The sequence below is a fragment of the Lissotriton helveticus genome, chromosome 1_1 (assembly GCF_964261635.1).
Source record: "Lissotriton helveticus chromosome 1_1, aLisHel1.1, whole genome shotgun sequence".
NCBI classification, from domain to species: domain Eukaryota; kingdom Metazoa; phylum Chordata; class Amphibia; order Caudata; family Salamandridae; genus Lissotriton; species Lissotriton helveticus.
In genome coordinates this window covers 259,816,063-259,830,807 of record NC_136057.1, presented here as the reverse complement: position 1 = coordinate 259,830,807, position 14,745 = coordinate 259,816,063, and the positions used below count along the sequence as shown (strand labels likewise).

The following is a 14,745-nucleotide window of genomic DNA, read 5'->3' as shown; positions in this document are numbered from 1 at the left end:
CTATCCCTAGCGATAGCAGCAAGTAGGTTACCAAAGTTTTTTTAAAACAATTTCGGCGCAAAATGAAACAAATCAAATGAGACATGTGCATAACCAGCAACTGTAACGCGCCAAAACAAAACTTATTTCAGGAAGACGACCGGCAAGCAGTAAGCGAGCAGCAATGAAATTGTCAGACCCCGAAGTGCAAAAAATATATAATGGTAAAAAACAATCAAAAGAGAGACTTGCATCTTTTAGGACCATGAGAAGGCTACACTGGAGAAGCTGCCGAACATGACCCTAAAAGGCACGTTCCTTTTCTGCATGACAACCCTTTATGAAAACAAAATGTGAGGGGCCATATGTATCATGCAAATTCGCAATCGCAAAGGCCAAAATTCACAGAATTTCGGCCTTTGCGAATGCGTATTTGCTAAATGGAATGTATGAAGCAAAACTGGTGCAAAATAAGGAATTGCAAAATTTGTGATTCCTTATTTTGCAATTGCATTTAAGAAATCTCAAATTCGCGATTCCTTAAATGCAATGTATGCAGCAAAAAAAATTAGCAAAATGCCCTTAAGGAATCGCAAATTATCACCAACTTCTAGTTGGTGGTAAGTTGCGAATTCCTTGAAAAATGCACATTTTTGCATTTTTCAAGGTGCCACGTGACGCACATACATGCCCTCAGGCATGTATGTGGCCCATTTGTGCACCCATGCATATTTCAGGGGTGCAACAGGGTGTCCTTAGGACACCCCTGAACCCTTGAAATTATTTTCAATTTGCGATTAGCAAATTGCGAATCGCAAATTGAGAATAACTTCCCATTCATTCCTATGGGCCTTCTGGCCCATAGAAATGAATGAGAAAGTATTCCTTAATTGCAATTCGCAATTTGCTAATCGCAATTAAGGAATTCAAAGGAATCGCAAAAAAAATGTGATTTTGTACATACATACCCATTTGCGATTCTCAAATAGCGATTTCTTAAAAATCGCTATTTGAGAATCGCAAATGGGTATCTTGATACATATGGCCCCAAATCCCTTGGCTACTAAGGATGTAGGAAGTATATAGGGATGAGAAATATATGAGTCTAAACATGCAATCTGCCGCTCCCCCAGGCAAAACATAGATATCTCTAAGCATTACTGATACCCCAGTTAGGCTCATCCAAATGAAGGTGCAGAAATTGCTAAGAGTTATTCTAACCTTACCCCAGGCAAGTTCTCGGAATGGTGAATATCTCAGTCAGGTCCACCCTGGTGTAGGTTGAAGATGGGGCTAAGAATCGCTCAGCCTAATACTCAGTTAATTACTACCTAGAGGTAAGATCCACAGGTGGCCAACACTTAGCCAGACTAGTGAATAGCCAATGACCCAGACTGTGAGAGTAATGCAGTGAGATGGTAGGTGGAATAGAGTAAGTAGAGTTGAGTATCAGGGTAGATGGAGCAAGCAGGGAATGTGATGGAGAAATCGGTACAACTAGTGCAAGTGAGGAGGCTAATGGTAGATAAAGAAGGCAGCATGCATGAGATGTTGTGATTTTTTTAATATATTCAAATTTCAGAGAGAATATATAAATATATTGGCTATGGTTATTCTAAGAAGATGCTCACGGCATTTAGAAAACGAATTAAATAAGGTAAAAGATATAATTACAGACTAAAGAAACAACAAGTACTTAGCCAGGCTTTTCTTAGTGATAAAGGTGTACCGAAAAGGTAACATGAAATTTCTCAACACAGCAGACATTTCATTTACAGTTGCATTCAAATTTCAATAACAGATGTATTTCGAAGTGAATCTTGAGTGATTGTTACTTCTTTTTTTGATGTGGCCATGGAAATATCAATGCTTATCACTTCCGCAGGGTCTATATTAAAAAAGAACATAGAAATATGGATTATTATTTTAGAACATCAAACAAGGGACCGTCATTTGCATGGTATGGTAAAAATAAGACCTGTTACCCTCACTTAAAACAACTCTTTTTAATAACTGTTATTGGTATTATTATTTATTTTTACTGATTTGCAAAATGATTTAAATGCATTGCGCCCTAAAGGTCAGTATGAATAGTGGACTACTTTCAGTAAATTATCTGAACCCTGTGAGATCCTTATGTAGACAACTTCAAAAGCAGCATTTCAGAAGCTAGGGAACTGAGGCCAAAAGGAAAAGTATTTCTCAACCTCTACTCTCTTGCTTCTAATAAAAAGCCAAAACAGCTAATTATAAAATATTGCTCATGGGTATGAGATAAGGGGATAACTGTTAACAGATCCTCCCTATAGGGGACTCTTTTAATGTATTTGCATATTTCAACTGTGATTATGAAATGGTGAGAATTATTACACTTTGAGAAATTGGTTTCATGATTGTATAAAACTCTCCCATGTTTCATATGAAATGTGGGCAAATTACTCATATCTTCAGCTTTTATCAATGGATAGAATAGGGAATCGTCCCTCCCAAATTGCTTTGTCAGATCTGAAATAATGCTGGAAAGAAGGTATGATACTCCACTCAAGTGATAGAGGCATTTTCTAAATGTAATTTAAAAGTGTAAATGTTGCCATTTGAACCATCCACATGGCATATTATAAGATGTAACAAACCTCTTAACCCAACAGACACAGAATTAGAGAAAATAATGAAACATACAGACATGTTTTGCAAGCATTCTAATCAACCTTAGCTCTGGGTGGCCTATTTACCGGCAGATGTTGAGATCTTCACCGTAGACAAAATTAATAATAAGTCCATGGGGATTGCTAAATATGTTGAGGTTACTCTCATAGTTTGTGGTGAATATTCTTATTGAAACTGATTTTTTATTGTTTTTCCTAATTGTTTCAATTTAGTTTAGCTTTTTTATTTTAATATTTATTTCTTCAGTTATGTAAAAAAAAGAGCCTAGTTGCTACGGGAGGTGTAATCTACAGATAGGATGTTACAGAGAAACTTTATAAATAAAAAATAAAAATAAAATATATATATATATATATATATCGGCAGTAGGTAGTTATAGTTAGGATCGTTTTCCATAGGAAATCCGCAACGTTCTATTGGGAATAACTTTGGCGCCGAATGAGGGATCTGCCTGTAATTTTCCTTAACTTTGCCTCGCTGTGCCCCGCTCCTTCCCTGAAAGTTTCGGGGGGATCTGTCAAGCGGGGGCCGAGATAAAAGGGGGGTCCCAAAACGTGTTTTCCCCATGTTAATTTCCAGAGGGCGGTTGGACTCACTTTTAGCCCGAACGGCTGAATGGATTTCCACCAAACTTGGCAAAATTGTAGGCACTGGTACCCCGATGTGTCTTTGCTATGTCTCAAGATATATGCTCCAGTGGTTTTTACGAAAATTAACTTTGAAAAAATATATATTGGGCTACATTGGGCTATATATATATATATGTTAGAGCCCAAATGTAGCCCAATGTAGCCCAAAGATGGCCACCAGAGACAAAAAAAAACAAATGTAGCCCAAATATCAGCCAGATGTAGCCCAACTATAGCCCAATGACAGAATGTCCCAGAGTGTTCTAAAGAACAACTAGAGCGCTAACAGTCTTACTTATGACAAAAGTATGGCACACCTGAAGTCATCTTGATTGGAATAAAGTGTTAACACTTAAAACATTTAATTTGCAAAGGAACAAAATGAGGGGGTTCATTTTGCCATAGAAATTATGATTAGTGCTGAAGAAAGAAAAATGAGGGCACATTTTGAGTGACTTCTCAAATCCTCTTATATTTCATTAAAAAACTTCTGATATGCAGTCTCCCAAGATGGCCACCAGAGACAAAAGAGCCCAAATGTAGCCCAAATATCAGCCAGATGTAGCCCAACTATAGCCCAATGACAGAATGTCCCAGAGTGTTCTAAAGAACAACTAGAACGCTAACAGTCTTACTTATGACAAAAGTATGGCACACCTGAAGTCATCTTGATTGGAATAAAGTGGTAACACCTAATACATTTAATTTGAAAAGGAACAAAATGAGGGGTTTCATTTTGCCATAGAAATTATATATATATATATATTCACTGAAAAAACCATAGGTTACACACCAGTTATAGTTAGGAATTAGCATTTAAAAAACCTTTGAAATTCACTGAAAAAACCATAGGTTTCACACCAGTTATAGTTACCTGGAAATTTTACTTGCATAAAACCATTGAAATTCCCACGTTATAGTTAGTTGGACTCACTATAACTTGCACGTCTGCAATGAACTGCTGATGACGTCACATATTACATCACTCATGCATATATTTAAATATTTAAACATTACTCGCTAATATATGTATTCACTAAGATACACTTAATAAGCCAGTTAACCAATCAATTTTTAAAAAAAAAACACTGTCATGAGTGATGTAATATGTGACGTCATCAGCAGTGCATTGCAGACATGCAAGTTATAGTGAGTCCAACTAACTATAACGTGGGAATTTCAATGGTTTTATGCGAGTAAAATTTCCAGCTAACTATAACTGGTGTGAAACCTATGGTTTTTTCAGAGAATATATATATCCACAGAATCCTCTCCACTCTTCAAAGGACGCAAGCCACACCAGCCAGGTACGTTTAGAATATTTTAATCGGGCAAAACAGACGCGTTTCGAGCTCACAGGCTCTTGGTCACATGATCACCGCATTAGTTCATCAGCTGATATAGCAAGAGACATAATGGCAAAGGAAGAAAGACTCAGGGGCCGATTAGGATGGCGGACGGAAATGGGTACTGTCCGCCATGGTGGGGGAAATTTTACTCCCGGCTGCGCCGCGGAGAAACCGCGGTTGGGATTAGGATATTCATGTCACGAAACTCCGACCGCGGCGGACGGAACACAACCAACACCGTCCGCGGTGGACGGAACACAACCAAGTCCGTCCGCGGCGGACGGAGTCCAATGAACAACCACTGCCGCGGACGGAAATGACCGCGGAAAATAAAACATGTACCGCCATCCCTGAGAATACTCCGTGGCCGCAATTAGGATAAATCCGCCCGTACAACGGAACTCACAGCCATCCACGTCCGCGGCGGAAACAATGCAACGAGAACCACAGCATCAGGGCGGAAGGCCAACACGCACAACATCCCTAGCGCCTAACAAATGTATGAAAGTGCACCGCAAGTCCTAAGCAAACATACGAACATTGACAAGGCCCCCCCCCCCAGCACAAGCCACCATGACACGTCCCAATTATCCAATAATGCACACAAGTCAACACGCCCACCTACCACCTGACTGCCAACAACCATTGAGACACGACTATAAAAAGACACCTCCACACAACCACAATCCCTTGCACCACAGCATTGCTGCCAGCAAGAGGGCCATTCGAGACACTGCTAACTCACATAAAATCACATAGAAGACACCCACCCACCACCCTACCACACAAACACCCACCACACAAATCCTACACATCACACACCACACACCTGCACCTCCCAACTCACTCAACTCACACACTGAGCACCACACACCATGGCACCCAAAAAAAAACCAAAATTCACGGAGACAGAGTTGCGGGTAATGGTAGATGAAATTATCCGTGTGGAGCCCAACATCTTCGGGGCCCAAGTCCAGCAGACGACCGTGGCGCAAAAGAACCACATGTGGGACAGGATCGTCACTCGTGTGAATGCGTCGGGGACTGTGCCGAGGACCAAGCACGACATTCAGAGGCGGTGGCATGACCTTAAGACCAGGGTCAAGGGCATCCGAGCGAAAAACCACGCCAGAGCCAATCTTACTGGCGGTGGCACACCCCCGGAGCCCATACCCTACACCGATTGGGAGGAGAAGGTGCTGGTGATACTACACCCAGAGAGCCTAGACGGCCTTGACGAAGGAGAAGAGACTGGTGAGTACAAACCAAGCACCACGATCAGCACGACATGGTCAGGCTCACACAACTGAGAAGAAACATCCCCCACGCCCCAACCCATGCACGTCGGACACCAACACACTAACATGTCCATGGCTCCCAACAGGCCCCCATGTTCACGGGGAGGGTGGTGGTGGTGGTGGCGGTGGTGGAGGGTGGGGTGTGTGAGAGGCCCAAACTACAACTCCCAACAGGCCCCCATGTGCACGGGGAGGGTGGCGGTGGTGGAGGGTGGGGTGTGTGAGAGGCCCAAACTACAACTCCCAACAGGCCCCCATGTGCACGGGGAGGGTGGCGGTGGTGGAGGGTGGGGTGTGTGAGAGGCCCAAACTACAACTCCCAACAGGCCCCCATGTGCACGGGGAGGGTGGCGGTGGTGGAGGGTGGGGTGTGTGAGAGGCCCAAACTACAACTCCCAACAGGCCCCCATGTGCACGGGGAGGGTGGTGGTGGTGGTGGAGGGTGGGGTGTGTGCGACAGGAAACAGAAATGTCTACAAATCAATGTAACCATGTACTGTCCACATTACTGACCTGCTCGATCTTGTCCCTCAGGTGATCGTCAACTGACTGGGGAAAGCAGTACCCGGCCGCCAGCCTCGCCTCCCACACCTACAGGACTCTCTGCCGACGACGACACAGGCAGCTCCGGGGCGGAGGATGGAGCGGGACCAAGCACGCAGCCAGGGCCATCTGGCTCACAGGGACTCCCGGGACCGACCAACGTCGCATGTGTGACTCCCGCGGCACCCGTCTCTGTGATCTGCACAGTCCCCACCACCACCAGTACCACCAGTACCACCAGTACCACCACTACCACCACTACCACCAGCACCACGACTCCTGCCGGTGCCACCCAGCATGACCCAGCGCGCAACGCTGGTCCAACGGCCCCACACACAAGCAGGGTGAGTGGGCCACAAACACAGGCAACGGGACAACTGCCAATCAGGCGACCCACACACCGCCGGTCAGAGGAGGGACAGCTACCCGAGCCAGTGGCACAGTCCCTACAAGCTCTTGCCAGGTGCCAGGCCTCATACGACCGGTCCCAGGCAAACGCTGATCGTGTTCACGAGGACTCAGTGGACAACACCAACAGCCTGCGCGAGATCTCTGGCATCCTTGGCCAGATGTTGGTGATCATGGGCCAGCAGGCAACGATGTGGAGGGAATGGGTTGCCCGGAACAACCCCCCCCCCCTCCACCATGTGTGTCAGCGCCACCGCCACCGTCACCTCCGCCTCCCCCGTCACCTCCGCCTCCGCCTCCACCGCCGCCACCACCACCTGAGCCCCTGGCGACGGATGTGGCCCATCACCAACCTGCCCTCCCAGCTGCCTCTGTACCACCTCCGAGACGGAGGGGGCGGCCGAGGCAGGAAGTTGCTGAGAGCAGTGTTGGAGCGCCAGGCACACGCTCCAAGAGGGGACGACCTTGACAATGCCACTGCCTGTGCCAGACATTCACCCTGCAAACCATCCTGTCCCACATAGACAATCATTGCCACTGGTCTGCTGGACTAGCCTGACACCCCCCAATGTGGTGTCAGCACGGACATTTCATCTGCCATTACCTACAACTCCAACTCCCTCCCTCCCACTTACTTGTAAATATTCACCAGCACAAAAGCACAACCTGTCAATAAATTGCATTTACTCACACAATGATGTTTTGCCTCCATGTTTATTCACATGATTGCCATCAGATACAGACGTAAACAGGTACAGGGATCATAGTCGCACATGATCATGGCGCTGCGGGAGTGACCTAGAGAAAACCAGAGACAGCAAACACACGTCAGTAAAGAGATTCACACACATCACAACACAATGCACAGCAACATTACACAAACGACAACCATCACACAAGCATGGGATGGGAGCACACACATCATGGACACTCCTATGTCCAAAGACATGAAGACACACATGTGCAACCATCACAAACCACACCCAGCTGAATAACCCCATATCCACACAACACCAGAAAACATACATGAGGCATTGTCAACCGCCACTAGAGGTAGATACTCACATTCAAGGGAAGTAGCGATCAATGAGCTGGCGCCTCTGGTCCACACCTTCCTCCTCACCACTATCCTCATCAGTCGACATGGGTGGGATGGGAGGCCGAGGAACTCCTTCGTCTTCAGGGTCCAACAGCAGTTCAATGTCATTGCGTACTGCCAGGTTGTGGAGCATGCAGCAGGCAATCACGATCTTGCATACTTTTCCTGGTGAGTAAGGCAGTGCCCCTCCGGTCTTATCGAGGCACCGAAACCTAGACTTCAGCAGTCCAAAGGTACGTTCGATGACTCTCCGTGTCCTTCCATGTGCCTCATTGTACCGCATTTCACCCGCCGTCCTCGGATTACGTAGGGGACTGAGGAGCCAGGGCCGGTTTGGGTAAGCCGAGTCGCCTATGTAGGGGGATGACAGAGACAAACATCAGAACAAGATATGGTGGGTACCCCATGCAACACAGAGATCACAAGAGTCCCCACTGCACACTCACCAACAAGCCACGCTTGACCGGGTGGCAGATTTGCCATGAGTCGTGGGACATTGCTGGTTCGCATGATGTGGGCGTCATGTGCGGATCCAGGAAATCTTGCACACACATGGGAGATGATGTTGCTCGCCAGGCACACCACCTGCACGTTCAGCGAATGAAAGTGTTTGCGATTCCTGAACACTTGTTCGCGTGCCCGTGGTGGAATGAGCGCGATGTGCGTGCCATCAATTGAGCCCACAACGTGAGGTATGTGGCCCAGTGCATAGAAACCAGCTTTGACAGCTGGCAACTCTTCCGGACGTGGGAAATGTATGTACTCATCCTTGTACAGCATCCTAGCTGTTAACACATCCCGAAGAACCGTGCTGAACATTGCCTGTGACATACCCCCGGCACCTCCAACTGTATACTGAAATGTGCCAGTAGCGAAGAAATGTAGTACCGCCATGACCTTTGCAGTGGGTGTAAACGAGCCAGGATACGTTCTACGTGGCTGCAGATGAGGAGACAATTGAGCCACAAGCTCCAGCAACCGACGTCGATCCAGCCTGAATTTCCGAATCACCTCCTCGTCTACCATATCCTCCAGCTGAGTGTATGGGCGATGCACATTTGGAGCCCTCCTGTGTGGGAGAGAGATGTAACTTAGGTCAACGTACAAACGACGCATACGTGTACAACTCCATCACATGTGTACCTTACTGACATAACTCCAGTCGTCACCCTAATGTATCGTAGACACATCACAGACACTCATGCAACTGCATGCACACAAACGATAAGTTTACACACGCCATGTCATCAAGCACAAATGCCACCACCAATGATGATGTGCATACGGTAATGACATGCATGGTGACAGAACGTATAAATCACATACACGGAATGCATGTGTACCACCACCACTGTAGTCACCTCGACACAACAATAAACTGACAACAGATGCATGAATTGGCCACACAGCCGTGATGTACTGTGTAGTTGTGAAGATGTAACAACGTCTGTAGGGTCAAACCCGACGTCAACACGTACGAATGCACATCTGTTGGCCATTGTGTGCCGACCGATGTCCATTGTATGGACACACATGCTATATTGTATGACATATGACCTTTCACAATCACGCTCACATCCCTCATGACGCAACTGCACACAACACATCACGGTGCAGCGTCTGACAAGATCACATATTTGGCGCCGCCATGGCGGTGCTCAACTTCCGCTACTTCCCAAAGGCCGAATGCGGCCTGCGTCCCTCTTCCCATTGGCTGCATGTGCAGGGACCGTGACGGGCACACATCGGCAACCGCACGTGCAAGCTTCAGGCACGGATGCTTCAGTTGCAACAATGTACTATCACTGGCGCCTCCATGGCGGGGCACGTACACAGCGGGGGAGGTGCAGGCCTATACACCCTGCAGATGTACTCAATGGACATGCCAGTTCATGACCCCCCTTACAGTCACCTTGCATCATCCACCGTACACCGGCCGGAGCGGCCGGCCCATGAACAACCGCCGTGCCCGGCCATGAACACAACCGCCATGGCCGTGCCCGGCCATGAACAACCGCCGTGCCCGGCCATGAACACAACCGCCATGGCCGTGCCCGGCCATGAACAACCGCCGGTCCCGGCCATGAACAACCGCCGTGCCCGGCCATGAACACAACCGCCATGGCCGTGCCCGGCCATGAACAACCGCCGGTCCCGGCCATGGCGGTTGTGTTCATGGCCGGGCACGGCGGATGTTCATGGGCCGGCCGCTCCGGCCTGTGTACGGTGGATGATGCAAGGTGACTGTAAGGGGGGTCATGAACTGGCATGTCCATTGAGTACATCTGCAGGGTGTATAGGCCTGCACCTCCCCCGCTGTGTACGTGCACCGCCATGGAGGCGCCAGTGATAGTACATTGTTGCAACTGAAGCATCCGTGCCTGAAGCTTGCACGTGCGGTTGCCGATGTGTGCCCGTCACGGTCCCTGCACATGCAGCCAATGGGAAGAGGGACGCTGGCCGCATACGGCCAATCGCAAGTAGCGGAAGCTGTGCACCGCAACAACAGGGCCAGTCATTGGCCCATTTCACGATCACGCTTCCAGGGCTGACCAATTGCTGGCGACGTATGCCACTGACACGTGCTGAGGGCCCTATATATGTGTCTTGGCCAACATGAAACTTCCTACCCTGGGGACCAGTGCTGCCTGTGACCATCACCTCGACCTGCTGCTGCTGCTGCTGAGCTGACCACCGACTGCTGCCTGTGACCATCACCTCGACCTGCTGCTGCTGCTGCTGAGCTGACCACCGACTGCTGCCTGTGACCATCACCTCGACCTGCTGCTGCTGCTGCTGAGCTGACCACCGACTGCTGCCTGTGACCATCACCTCGACCTGCTGCTGCTGCTGCTGAGCTGACCACCGACTGCTGCTCTAGTGCCATACTCCGTGATCTTGCCATGTCGAGTGGCAAAGAGATCCGGTCTCGACCCTTCACCGCCGCGGAGCTTGATGTCCTCGTGGACGGTGTACTCCGCAACTATGGACGCCTCTACGGCGCACCGGGACGGGTGGTAAGTGCAGTGTGGGACATGTTGGTGTGCATGAGGGGGCCAAATGATCAGGCCTATTTATATCTTAGCTGTGTAGTGTGGGCTAGACATATGTTCCTGATTGTGCATGGCTGCTGACAGTAACGTCTTGCCCCTATGTGTGTGACAGGCCACCTGTCCACTGACTTAAACCCTTTTGTCTCCCATCATGGTAGGTCAAGCTGCACCTTCGCAAGGACCTGTGGAGGACCATAGCACGGGAAGTACGGGCATTGGGGGTGTGCAACAGACGACATACACACTGCCACAAACGCTGGGACGACATTTCCAGGCTGAGCAAGAATGTAGCGGAAGTAACACTGGGCCTGATTCCAAGGACGCCCCGTCTGGCCCGACGCTCCATGACCCCTCTCATGCACCGTATCATTGCAGTGACGCATCCTGAACTGGCCGAACGTCTGAGTGCCGATCAACAGCAAACTAGCGGTGAGCATACTGTCTGTGTAGGAAACTTGTGAGTGCTATGCATGTATTGGTGCACAGACACACTATTGAGTTCCGTGTTGCGTATGTATGCCTGTGATGGCATTTTGGTCCCATTGGGTGGTACTCATTTGACATCCAGGTCCGCCATGTTGACACGCCACTTGCTTAGTAGTTGAGTGTTAAAGCACATCCCCTAGTGGTCCATGTCCCCATGGCAGAAAATGTGAGGATGACTGGTAGGGGTGGGCCATGTGCAGGATGAGGGCTCATGAACCTTTGTCTGCTATGTGATTTGGCTATCCTGTTCCTTCTGTACGTGAGTGTGCCCATGACTCACACATCTTTTCTGTGCATTTCAGCTTTGACAGAGGACACTCAGCCACAGACGGTGGAGAGTAGCCGAGGAAATGAGTCCGGCTCTGACTTCGCACACACGCAGACTGACACGGAGGAGGCCAGCGCCGGAGAGGGGGACAGGACCGTCCCTGAGGACTCGCATGTGGAGACACCATCGTCCTCCTCGTCGGACACTCTTGGTGAGCCTGCACTGTTGTCACAGACTGGGAGTGGGCACTCATCACCTTCTGTCGGAAGACAGCACACAGGGCCCACACTTCTGCCAACTGCACCATGTATTGTTCGTGGCCGAAGGAGTAGGGGGAGCAGAGTGGCGTTCGGTGCAGGCACCGCTGCCCCTGCCACGGTGAGCCAAAATGCACTGTGTGCTGAGGCCGTTGATCTGCTGCGACAGCTGTGTGTGGGTCAGACCAATATGACAAATGCTTTCCAGGATCATGATAGGAAGTTGGGGCAGGTGGTGGCATTCATGGAAGGGATGCATGGCGATCTTGCAGGTCTACACAGGACAGTGCAGTCATTGGCAAGCAGTGTGTCGTCTGCAATAGTACAGTCGAATGAACAGGGTGCTACTTCTGTTTCCCCATCTACACCGCTGGATGTCTCAGGGGGTAGTGATTATTCAGAGCAGGACTCAAATACAGGTTATTGCACTAGAAGCAGCGTCAGACAGCACGTCAGGGCACGCAGGGCACAGACCCCATCCCCTAGATCAGCTAAATCTGTTCACGTAGACGACGTCAGATGCACTGGAGTACACACACAGGATCCACAAGTGTTGTTGGGGGACATGCCTTCCGGAGCTACACAGGCATTCAACACGAAAGGTACTCCGAAGGCAAGGGATACTCACATGTCCATGGACTGTTCCTTGGACAAGGCCAGTCAGAAGACAAAGGCACCTACTGAGAGCAGGGAGACTCCCAAGAGCAGGCCCACAGCAGAGGTAAGGGACACTCCCAAGGACAGTGAGAAGACTAAGGCACCTACTGAGAGCAGGGAGACCCCCAAGAGCAGGCCCACAGCAGTGGATAGGAACACTCCCAAGGACAGTAAGAAGACTAAGGCACCTACTAAGAGCAGGGAGACTCCCAAGAGCAGGCCCACATCAGTGGATAGGAACACTCCCAAGGACAGTGAGAAGACTAAGGCACCTACTAAGAGCAGGGAGACTCCCAAGAGCAGGCCCACAGCAGAGGTAAGGGACACTCCCAAGGACAGTGAGAAGACTAAGGCACCTACTGAGAGCAGGGAGACCCCCAAGAGCAGGCCCACAGCAGTGGATAGGAACACTCCCAAGGACAGTGAGAAGACTAAGGCACCTACTAAGAGCAGGGAGACTCCCAAGAGCAGGCCCACATCAGTGGATAGGAACACTCCCAAGGACAGTGAGAAGACTAAGGCACCTACTAAGAGCAGGGAGACTCCCAAGAGCAGGCCCACAGCAGTGGATAGGAACACTCCCAAGGGCAGGGACACACACAGGGAGCAGGTGTCTGCTGGAGGCAGGTGCACCACAGACGACAAGTCTGCTGGCAGGAACAGGGCGGCGAGCAGGGCACAGGCTACATCCAGAGACAACACTCCACCTAAGGATAAGGCACATCCTACGGACAAGGCATCTAGCATGGACAATGGCGCAATCAAGGACAGGCATACTTCACCCCTGGCTGCACTGAGGCTGATGTTTTCTACTAAACGCCAAACTGATGTCTCCGCGGCGGAGTCCCCCCATACCTCCACTCCCATCCAGGCCAGTCAGAAGCAGAGGAGGGTGTCCCCTGTTGTTGCATCCCCCATTACACATCATTCCGAGTCCAGGCGGCAGGCACAGAGCAAACGACAAGCAGGCTCCAGCACGTCCCCCGAAACCAGATCCCCGGCAGCAGTTGCTCCACCTATGCTGGGTGGTGATTCTTTGGAGTCCCCACCACTTGGCAGTCCTGTCCTGTCCAGGGTGCACTCACACCTCCCTAAGAAACGCAGACACACACCATTGACACCTGCAAACCCCGATTTGGCTCTAGGTGAGCTATCCCCAGCTCCCAGGCCCACCCTGCCTCCTGGCCCATACAGCCCTGTGGCTCATCATTTCAGTTGTCCCAGTGGCGCCGGTGCAGTTGACTCTCATGTATCAGATGGTGGCACAGTGTCAGTTGTGCCCTCTCCTGTTGCAGGTCCTGGCAGTGTATCTGGGTCTATGGCTCACGTGTCAGTTAGAAGATCTGTGGCTGTGTTGCACACTCCTGTTTCTGGTGCTGGCAGTCTGTCTGGGTCAGTGGCTCACGTGTCAGTGACTACATCTGTGGCTGTGTCTCACACTCCTGTTGCTGGTGCTGCCAGTGTGTCTGGGTCCGTGGCCCATGTGTGTGTCACTCGGGCTGTGGCTGTGTCTCACACTCCTGTTGCTGGTGCTGCCAGTGTGTCTGGGTCCGTGGCCCATGTGTGTGTCACTCGGGCTGTGGCTGTGTCTCACACTCCTGTTGCTGGTGCTGCCAGTGTGTCTGGGTCCGTGGCCCATGTGTGTGTCACTCGGGCTGTGGCTGTGTCTCACACTCCTGTTGCTGGTGCTGCCAGTGTGTCCGAGGCAGGTAGTTCACGCAGTCCCCCCTGAATCTGTGATGTGAGGTGCTGTACACTTCACTCAAATGTTAATTCACATGGTGTGTCCATTGAGAACTGCGTGGCACTCTTGTGGTCCCTGTGACGGGTTGGTAGGGACACGTAGTTGTGCTGCCTCTGATGTACCTGCTCTGTACTCTACAATGCCCTGTTGATGCTCTGATACTGCAACCTGCCCTCTCGTTACCTGCCTCTGATGTACCTGCTCTGTACTCTACAATGCCCTGTTGATGCTCTGATACTGCATGCTGCCCTCTCGTTACCTGCCTCTGATGTACCTGCTCTGTAATGCACAATGCCCTGTTGATGCTC

General features: G+C 49.9%; 1 protein-coding gene across 2 annotated transcripts in view; it reads right to left on the bottom strand.

Moving 5' to 3' along the window:
• Nucleotides 1-1,566: 1,566 nt before the first annotated feature.
• The window catches only part of LOC144769196 (snaclec bitiscetin subunit alpha-like), a 237,873-nt gene continuing 224,694 nt past the window's right edge, over nucleotides 1,567-14,745 (bottom strand). For both annotated transcript variants that reach the window (XM_078653217.1, XM_078653225.1), the window contains exon 8: nucleotides 1,567-1,867. The gene's annotated coding sequence lies outside the window, so the exon portion shown is untranslated. The remainder of the gene's footprint in view (nucleotides 1,868-14,745) is intronic.